The sequence below is a fragment of the Pecten maximus genome, chromosome 3, assembly GCF_902652985.1.
Source record: "Pecten maximus chromosome 3, xPecMax1.1, whole genome shotgun sequence".
NCBI classification, from domain to species: domain Eukaryota; kingdom Metazoa; phylum Mollusca; class Bivalvia; order Pectinida; family Pectinidae; genus Pecten; species Pecten maximus.
The window spans coordinates 52,226,728-52,238,779 of NC_047017.1; positions in this window are offsets into that span (position 1 = coordinate 52,226,728).

Below are 12,052 nucleotides of genomic sequence, written 5' to 3' on the forward strand. Positions count from 1 at the left end.
TTTCGTGTGCTCATGAGCTGTCCTGGGTGACGAGGAACGGGCTCGGGACTGATTTTGAATCAAATTTGAGATATTTATCAATGTTACTTTCATCCAAATGAAAACAATATAACAAAAACATAATTCTAGCTCAAACTTGATGAAACAAGGGCAAAATCTGAACAAAAATACAGATTTGTATGGAGAATAAAACCAGGTGTTCATAAAGAGTAAGCGTCTTCAGCTTCATCGACGACACCCGCTGTACAAATCTAGGTCACGGCGACACCCGCTGTACAAATCTAGGTCACGGCGACACCCGCTGCACAAATCTAGGTCACGGCGACATCCGCTGTACAAATCTAGGTCACGGCGACACCCGCTGTACAAATCTAGGTCACGGCGACACCCGCTGCACAAATCTAGGTCACGGCGACATCCGCTGTACAAATCTAGGTCACGGCGACACCCGCTGTACAAATCTAGGTCACGGCGACACCCGCTGTACAAATCTAGGTCAAATCCGGATTAAATCGCTTCTAAAAATGAGATCTAGGGTGATGACTCCGGAATTATGCCGCGATAAGGCACATCCTCGCCTATAAGTTGGATTGTTATTCGTTCTATCAACGTAACAGTGATGTCATTGAAGGATAGCGCCTATATGTCAATGGGACCGCTTTGCTAAAGGGTTCTTTAGAAGGAAGAAAAATAAATGAAAATTTAGTTCGATCTTCTCAAAGAAGAATCAAGCGTTATAAATATAAAGGGTCCTAGAAGCGGTGTCAAAAAAGATATGTTAAATCTTTAAATTCTTCCAACTTTTGTGGTGGGTTATAGAAATAAGAGTTAAACCTCCTTTAGTATAGGGGTCCAAATTGGGTTGGTATGTTGGAATCGAAAGTTTTGAAAATGAAAAAGTGGGGTCAAAATGTGTGTCAAATTGACACTCCCACAACAACAGTACCTGATTAACTTCTACATAATCACGGTGTCGCATATATACACCAAAATGTACACAAGTAATGGCCCACCTGGTCTATAAAATGGTGATTGTTCTCAGAGCCGATCTGATTATCTAAATCCGAATTTTAATGCACCACGCAACAGCTGAATGGACAATAAATAGCATTGTTGATGTTTGGTCAGATTGGCCATAAGGTGTACAGGTATGGCAGGAAGTCAAAACATCTTTTACTCCTTGATAACCGTTCCTACAAACATATCACTGACTCATGACCATTGGTCTCTCAGTCTTCATAACCGTTCCTACAAACATATCACTGACTCATGACCATTGGTCTCTCAGTCTTCTAGAACTCTGACCATAGTATTTGACCGGTAGCATGCTTGAATGAATGACCTCGACCCATTCCAAGTCGCAAGGGTTAAATGACACAAACGGCGTTTTCCCCACGGCTTTAAAAGGTGATATCAAATTTGAAAAAGTGATTATGCTTTAAGAGAAATTGAGACCAAAACAATTTCGTATCGGTTGTTTCCAAACTGCCGCCTGTACAAAAGAAACAGACATATTTATTTGAATTATCCAGTTCTTATTGAGAGATGGACAATACTGGCTCAAAATGATGTTCTCACCATGGAAGACGGTGATATATACTTGATTCCAATCACAGTAACTAACGAAAGAATGGGACTTGACTTATAATTGTGAGTGAATGGAATTTCCATTAAAAGTATCAGAAAGATGGAAAAGCTACAAGAAAGAGCCCTGTATTTTATCCCTAATGATCACAACTCTGTTAACCAGTTACTTATTTTAACCAATAGTTATAGATTGCATGTAAGGTGTCTGAAAGATATGGGTTGTGAAATATTTAAATAGTCAAACAGATATCACCTGTATATATTCAAAACTTATATGGCTTAGCCGCCCAGGGTAAACAGTGTGGGGTATGGTCAAAGTCGGTAAACACTGTGAGGTATGGGGTAAACACTGAGGTATGGTCAAAAGTCGGTAAACACTGTGAGGTATGGGGTAAACACTGAGGTATGGTCAAAAGTCGGTAAACACTGATGTATGGTCAAAAGTCGGTAAACACTGATGTATGGTCAAAAGTCGGTAAACACTGTCAGGTATGGTCAAAAGTCGGTAAACACTGTGGGGTATGGTCAAAAGTCATTAGTTTTTGAGTTCACTCGGGTGTGGAACAGTCTCCCCAGTGACTTTCGAAGAGTAGAAAACTTCATGGTATTCAGGAGACTGGTTCACTCCTGGGATGGTTCCATCTGTTTGGTCCACTCCTGGGATGGTCCCATCTGTTTGGTCCACTCCTAGGATGGTCCCATCTGTTTGGTCCACTCCTGGGATGGTCCCATCTGTTTGGTCCACTCCTAGGATGGTCCCATCTGTTTGGTCCACTCCTGGGATGGTCCCATCTGTTTGGTCCACTCCTGGGATGGTCCCATCTGTTTGGTCCACTCCTGGGATGGTCCCATCTGTTTGTGCAATATCTGCAAATCCTGAGTCTTCCGGTTGTTTGCACTCGCCATATCTTTAAGCATTTTATTATGATATTTTTACTTTCTACATCATATAAAAAACTTTCTATTCATTCATTTAATCATGAAATTATTAATCTATTAGTTTAGAGAGTACGGTAGGTAGGGAATTTCCAATCACCTACTCTTTGAGCTATTATTTTTTTTATCTAAATTTGTAATTATTATTAGTTCTTTACTTAAAGTGTGTAGAGGCCAGTGAGTTTGGTAGGTAGGGGTTCCCGATCACCCGCTCTCTGAGCTATTGATTTTACATCTTAATTTAATTTATAATTAGAAATTAACTGTTTGAAAAGCTTTCATGATAACCTTTAATGCCTTTTATTTGAAAAAAAGTGATATTATTTATTTCAATGCTCTTGTAGTGTATAAACTCTAGTCTGAAATGATACTTGTGGTATACTTAAGTGTTTATTCTAAATCCTGTAATTTATGAGGAACTTTATTATTGTTTATTTACCAGTGATATCTCTTAATGTAGTACTTGTGTCTAATTTTGTTATCATACTTATATTTGTCGCAATAATAGCTCGCATGAGCTAATGTTCTTGGTTTTTTATGAATGCGACGTTTCTTGTATCTTGTGTGCGAACACTACTCTTCATCAATGTTGGCTTTTAGCTAGTAATTAGATGGTTGTCAGTCGGTATACAAACTCCCTAGTAATTAGATGGTTGTCAGTCGGTATACAAACTCCCTAGTAATTAGATGGTTGTCAGTCGGTATACAAACTCCCTAGTAATTAGATGGTTGTCAGTCGGTATACAAACTCCCTAGTAATTAGATGGTTGCCAGTCGGTATACAAACTCCCTAGTAATTAGATGGTTGCCAGTCGGTATACAAACTCCCTAGTAATTAGATGGTTGCCAGTCGGTATACAAACTCCCTAGGAATAGGATGCTGCGAGTTTGTATACCGACTGACACCATGTAATTCCTAGTGAGTTTGTATACCGACTGACACCATGTAATCCCTAGCGAGTTTGTATACCGACTGACACCATGCAATCCCTAGCGAGTTTGTATATCGACTGACACCATGTAATTCCTAGTGAGTTTGTATACCGACTAACACCATGTAATCCCTAGTGAGTTTGTATACTGACTGACACCATGTAATTCCTAGCGAGTTTGTATACTGACTGACACCATGTAATTCCTAGTGAGTTTGTATACCGACTAACACCATGTAATCCCTAGCGAGTTTGTATACCGACTGACACCATGTAATTCCTAGTGAGTTTGTATACCGACTAACACCATGTAATTCCTAGTGAGTTTGTATACTGACTGACACCATGTAATCCCTAGCGAGTTTGTATACTGACTGACACCATGTAATCCTAGTGAGTTTGTATACCGACTAACACCATGTAATTCCTAGTGAGTTTGTATACCGACTAACACCATGTAATTCCTAGCGAGTTTGTATACCGACTGACACCATGTAATTCCTAGTGAGTTTGTATACTGACTGACACCATGTAATCCCTAATGAGTTTGTATACTGACTGACACCATGTAATTCCTAGTGAGTTTGTATACCGACTGACACCATGTAATTCCTAGCGAGTTTGTATACTGACTGACACCATGTAATTCCTAGTGAGTTTGTATACTGACTGACACCATGTAATCCCTAGTGAGTTTGTATACTGACTGACACCATGTAATTCCTAGTGAGTTTGTATACCGACTGACACCATGTAATTCCTAGCGAGTTTGTATACCGACTGACACCATGTAATTCCTAGTGAGTTTGTATACTGACTGACACCATGTAATCCCTAGCGAGTTTGTATACCGACTGACACCATGTAACTCCTTAGTGAGTTTGTATACTGACTGACACCATGTAATCCCTAGCGAGTTTGTATACCGACTGACACCATGTAATTCCTAGCGAGTTTGTATACCGACTGACACCATGTAATTCCTAGTGAGTTTGTATACTGACTGACACCATGTAATCCCTAGCGAGTTTGTATACCGACTGACACCATGTAATTCCTAGTGAGTTTGTATACTGACTGACACCATGTAATCCCTAGCGAGTTTGTATACCGACTGACACCATGTAATTCCTAGCGAGTTTGTATACCGACTGACACCATGTAACTCCTTGTGAGTTTGTATACTGACTGACACCATGTAATCCCTAGCGAGTTTGTATACCGACTGACACCATGTAATTCCTAGTGAGTTTGTATACTGACTGACACCATGTAATCCCTAGCGAGTTTGTATACCGACTGACACCATGTAATTCCTAGCGAGTTTGTATACTGACTGACACCATGTAATTCCTAGTGAGTTTGTATACCGACTGACACCATGTAATTCCTTGTGAGTTTATATACCGACTGACACCATGTAATCCCTAGCGAGTTGGTATACCGACTGACACCATGTAATTCCTTGTGAGTTTGTATACCGACTGACACCATGTAATCCCTAGCGAGTTTGTATACCGACTGACACCATGTAACTCCTTGTGAGTTTGTATACCGACTGACACCATGTAATCCCTAGTGAGTTTGTATATCGACTGACACCATGTAATCCCTAGCGAGTTTGTATACTAAACTGACACCATGTAATCCCTAGCGAGTTTGTATACCGACTGACACCATGTAATCCCTAGCGAGTTTGTATACCGACTGACACCATGTAATCCCTAGCGAGTTTGTATACCGACTGACACCATGTAATTCCTTGTGAGTTTGTATACCGACTGACACCATGTAATCCCTAGCGAGTTTGTATATCGACTGACACCATGTAATTCCTTGTGAGTTTGTATATCGACTGACACCATGTAATTCCTAGCGAGTTTGTATACCGACTGACACCATGTAATTCCTAGTGAGTTTGTATACTGACTGACACCATGTAATCCCTAGCGAGTTTGTATACCGACTGACACCATGTAATTCCTTGTGAGTTTGTATACCGACTGACACCATGTAATCCCTAGCGAGTTTGTATATCGACTGACACCATGTAATCCCTTGTGAGTTTGTATACCGACTGACACCATGTAATTCCTAGCGAGTTTGTATATCGACTGACACCATGTAATTCCTTGTGAGTTTGTATACCGACTGACACCATGTAATTCCTTGTGAGTTTGTATACCGACTGACACCATGTAATTCCTTGTGAGTTTGTATACCGACTGACACCATGTAATCCCTTGTGAGTTTGTATACCGACTGACACTATGTAATTCCTAGCGAGTTTGTATATCGACTGACACCATGTAATTCCTTGTGAGTTTGTATACCGACTGACACCATGTAATTCCTTGTGAGTTTGTATACCGACTGACACCATGTAATCCCTAGTGAGTTTGTATACCGACTGACACCATGTAATCCCTAGCGAGTTTGTATACCGACTGACACCATGTAATCCCTAGTGAGTTTGTATACCGACTGACACCATGTAATCCCTAGCGAGTTTGTATACCGACCGACACCATGTAATCCCTAGCGAGTTTGTATACCGACTGACACCATGTAATTCCTTGTGAGTTTGTATACCGACTGACACCATGTAATTCCTTGTGAGTTTGTATACCGACTGACACCATGTAATTCCTTGTGAGTTTGTATACCGACTGACACCATGTAATCCCTAGCGAGTTTGTATACCGACTGACACCATGTAACTCCTTGTGAGTTTGTATACCGACTGACACCATGTAATCCCTAGTGAGTTTGTATATCGACTGACACCATGTAATCCCTAGCGAGTTTGTATACTAAACTGACACCATGTAATTCCTTGTGAGTTTGTATACCGACTGACACCATGTAATCCCTAGCGAGTTTGTATACCGACTGACACCATGTAATCCCTAGCGAGTTTGTATACCGACTGACACCATGTAATTCCTTGTGAGTTTGTATACCGACTGACACCATGTAATCCCTAGCGAGTTTGTATATCGACTGACACCATGTAATTCCTTGTGAGTTGGTATACCGACTGACACCATGTAATTCCTTGTGAGTTTATATACCGACTGACACCATGTAATCCCTAGCGAGTTTGTATACCGACTGACACCATGTAATTCCTTGTGAGTTTGTATACCGACTGACACCATGTAATTCCTTGTGAGTTTGTATACCGACTGACACCATGTAATCCCTAGCGAGTTTGTATACCGACTGACACCATGTAATTCCTTGTGAGTTTATATACCGACTGACACCATGTAATCCCTAGCGAGTTGGTATACCGACTGACACCATGTAATCCCTTGTGAGTTTGTATACCGACTGACACCATGTAATTCCTAGCGAGTTTGTATATCGACTGACACCATGTAATTCCTTGTGAGTTTGTATACCGACTGACACCATGTAATTCCTTGTGAGTTTGTATACCGACTGACACCATGTAATCCCTTGTGAGTTTGTATACCGACTGACACCATGTAATTCCTAGCGAGTTTGTATATCGACTGACACCATGTAATTCCTTGTGAGTTTGTATACCGACTGACACCATGTAATTCCTTGTGAGTTTGTATACCGACTGACACCATGTAATCCCTAGTGAGTTTGTATACCGACTGACACCATGTAATCCCTAGCGAGTTTGTATACCGACTGACACCATGTAATCCCTAATGAGTTTGTATACCGACTGACACCATGTAATCCCTAGCGAGTTTGTATACCGACCGACACCATGTAATCCCTAGCGAGTTTGTATACCGACTGACACCATGTAATTCCTTGTGAGTTTGTATACCGACTGACACCATGTAATTCCTTGTGAGTTTGTATACCGACTGACACCATGTAATTCCTTGTGAGTTTGTATACCGACTGACACCATGTAATCCCTAGCGAGTTTGTATACCGACTGACACCATGTAACTCCTTGTGAGTTTGTATACCGACTGACACCATGTAATTCCTTGTGAGTTTGTATACCGACTGACACCATGTAATCCCTAGCGAGTTTGTATACCGACTGACACCATGTAATTCCTTGTGAGTTTATATACCGACTGACACCATGTAATCCCTAGCGAGTTGGTATACCGACTGACACCATGTAATCCCTTGTGAGTTTGTATACCGACTGACACCATGTAATTCCTAGCGAGTTTGTATATCGACTGACACCATGTAATTCCTTGTGAGTTTGTATACCGACTGACACCATGTAATTCCTTGTGAGTTTGTATACCGACTGACACCATGTAATCCCTAGTGAGTTTTTATACCGACTGACACCATGTAATCCCTAGCGAGTTTGTATACCGACTGACACCATGTAATCCCTAGTGAGTTTGTATACCGACTGACACCATGTAATCCCTAGCGAGTTTGTATACCGACCGACACCATGTAATCCCTAGCGAGTTTGTATACCGACTGACACCATGTAATTCCTTGTGAGTTTGTATACCGACTGACACCATGTAATTCCTTGTGAGTTTGTATACCGACTGACACCATGTAATTCCTTGTGAGTTTGTATACCGACTGACACCATGTAATCCCTAGCGAGTTTGTATACCGACTGACACCATGTAACTCCTTGTGAGTTTGTATACCGACTGACACCATGTAATCCCTAGTGAGTTTGTATATCGACTGACACCATGTAATCCCTAGCGAGTTTGTATACTAAACTGACACCATGTAATTCCTTGTGAGTTTGTATACCGACTGACACCATGTAATCCCTAGCGAGTTTGTATACCGACTGACACCATGTAATCCCTAGCGATTTTGTATACCGACTGACACCATGTAATTCCTTGTGAGTTTGTATACCGACTGACACCATGTAATCCCTAGCGAGTTTGTATATCGACTGACACCATGTAATTCCTTGTGAGTTGGTATACCGACTGACACCATGTAATTCCTTGTGAGTTTATATACCGACTGACACCATGTAATCCCTAGCGAGTTTGTATACCGACTGACACCATGTAATTCCTTGTGAGTTTGTATACCGACTGACACCATGTAATTCCTTGTGAGTTTGTATACCGACTGACACCATGTAATCCCTAGCGAGTTTGTATACCGACTGACACCATGTAATTCCTTGTGAGTTTATATACCGACTGACACCATGTAATCCCTAGCGAGTTGGTATACCGACTGACACCATGTAATCCCTTGTGAGTTTGTATACCGATTGACACCATGTAATTCCTAGTGAGTTTGTATACCGACTGACACCATGTAATCCCTAGTGAGTTTGTATACCGACTGACACCATGTAATCCCTAGTGAGTTTGTATACCGACTGACACCATGTAATCCCTAGTGAGTTTGTATACCGACTGACACCATGTAATCCCTAGTGAGTTTGTATACCGACTGACACCATGTAATCCCTAGCGAGTTTGTATACCGACTGACACCATGTAATTCCTTGTGAGTTTGTATACCGATTGACACCATGTAATTCCTTGTGAGTTTGTATACCGACTGACACCATGTAATCCCTAGCGAGTTTGTATATCGACTGACACCATGTAATTCCTAGTGAGTTTGTATACCGACTGACACCATGTAATCCCTAGCGAGTTTGTATATCGACTGACACCATGTAATCCCTAGCGAGTTTGTATACCGACTGACACCATGTAATTCCTTGTGAGTTTGTATACCGACTGACACCATGTAATCCCTAGCGAGTTTGTATATCGACTGACACCATGTAATTCCTAGTGAGTTTGTATACCGACTGACACCATGTAATCCCTAGTGAGTTTGTATACCGACTGACACCATGTAATCCCTAGCGAGTTTGTATACCGACTGACACCATGTAATTCCTTGTGAGTTTGTATACCGACTGACACCATGTAATCCCTAGCGAGTTTGTATACCAAACTGACATGTCGGGGATAGGGGTCCAATGTTTTACAATACGGGTACATGTCTTGTTACTCTAACGTCACCTACACATATCTGATATGTAATAGATTCATGTATCGATTCCCATGCCCCTGTGGTCCAGATGTCGCCTACAGAAAACCACGTGACGAGACAGCTTGATATAGTTTGTTTAATATAATACAGAAACATCGAAGATTTTAATTGTGACATTTTTAATGAATCCGATTTCGTGTGGGATACAACATGTTGACAATATGTTGGAATACCATAGTTTTATTATAAAATCAAATCGATGTTAAATCATATCGCCGGTCGGATTAGACATGCTAAATGTTCAATAACTTGTTTATAATTATCATTCAAAGTTTAAATCATGATCTCTGGAATGAACAGATTTAAACAATCTAATGCTTAATACGTTAATCGTCGGTATATAAAGGTTTTCGTTAACACAGTACACAGACCGGTATATAAAGGTTTTCATTAACAGTACACAGACCGGTATATAAAGGTTTTCATTAACAGTACACAGACCGGTATATAAAGGTTTTCATTAACAGTACACAGACCGGTATATAAAGGTTTTCATTAACAGTACACAGACCGGTATATAAAGGTTTTCGTTAACACAGTACACAGACCGGTATATAAAGGTTTTCATTAACAGTACACAGACCGGTATATAAAGGTTTTCGTTAACACAGTACACAGACCGGTATATAAAGGTTTTCATTAACAGTACACAGACCGGTATATAAAGGTTTTCGTTAACACAGTACACAGACCGGTATATAAAGGTTTCCATTAACACAGTACACAGACCGGTATATAAAGGTTTTCATTAACAGTACACAAACCGGTATATAAAGGTTTTCGTTAACACAGTACACAGACCGCTATATAAAGGTTTTCGTTAACACAGTTCACAGACCGGTATATAAAGGTTTTCGTTAACACAGTACACAGACCGGTATATAAGGTTTCCATTAACACAGTACACAGACCGGTATATAAAGGTTTTCGTTAACACAGTACACAGACCGGTATATAAAGGTTTTCATTAACACAGTTCACATACCGGTATATAAAGGTTTTCGTTAACACAGTACACAGACCGGTATATAAAGGTTTTCATTAACAGTACACAGACCGGTATATAAGGGTTTTCGTTAACACAGTACACAGACCGGTATATAAAGGTTTTCGTTAACACAGTTCACAGACCGGTATATAAAGGTCTTCGTTAACACAGTACACAGACCGGTATATAAAGATTTTCGTTAACACAGTTCACAGACCGGTATATAAAGGTTTTCGTTAACACAGTACACAGACCGGTATATAAAGGTTTTCGTTAACACATTTCACAGACCGGTATATAAATGTTTTCGTTAATACAGTACACAGACCGGTATATAAAGGTTTTCATTAACAGTACACAGACCGGTATATAAAGGTTTTCATTAACAGTACACATACCGGTATATAAAGGTTTTCGTTAACACAGTACACAGACCGGTATATAAAGGTTTTCTTTAACACAGACCGGTATATAAAGGTTTTCATTAACAGTACACATACCGGTTTATAAAGGTTTTCATTAACAGTACACAGACCGGTATATAAAGGTTTTCATTAACAGTACACAGACCGGTATATAAAGGTTTTCGTTAACACAGTACACAGACCGGTATATAAAGGTTTTCGTTAACACAGTACACAGACCGGTATATAAAGGTTTTCGTTAACACAGTACACAGACCGATATATAAAGGTTTTCGTTAACACAGTACACAGACCGGTATATAAAGGTTTTCGTTAACACAGACCGGTATATAAAGGTTTTCGTTAACACAGTACACAGACCGGTATATAAAGGTTTTCGTTAACACAGTACACAGACCGATATATAAAGGTTTTCGTTAACGCAGTTCACAGACCGGTATATAAAGGTTTTCGTTAACACAGTACACAGACCGATATATAAAGGTTTTCGTTAACACAGTATACAGACCGATATATAAAGGTTTTCGTTAACACAGTACACAGACCGGTATATAAAGGTTTTCGTTAACACAGTACACAGACCGATATATAAAGGTTTTCGTTAACGCAGTTCACAGACCGGTATATAAAGGTTTTCGTTAACACAGTACACAGACCGATATATAAAGGTTTTCGTTAACACAGTATACAGACCGATATATAAAGGTTTTCGTTAACACAGTACACAGACCGGTATATAAAGGTTTTCGTTAACACAGTACACAGACCGATATATAAAGGTTTTCGTTAACACAGTATACAGACCGATATATAAAGGTTTTCGTTAACACAGTACACAGACCGGTATATAAAGGTTTTCGTTAACACAGTACACAGACCGGTATATAAAGTTTTTCATTAACAGTACACAGACCGGTATATAAAGGTTTTCGTTAACACAGTACACAGACCGGTATATAAAGGTTTTCATTAACAATACACAGACGTACAACCGCTAATTAGTGTACCTCCCTATAGATTTAAACACACATGTTAAATGTTTATTTTGTTTAATTTTTAGAAAATCTGCGCTCTTGTTGTGTGTGCGTTAGTAGGTCGTCAACCCGATGTCTACTCAAGCGGGACGATTAGTGCTGTTTTTATAACTCCGTTCACAT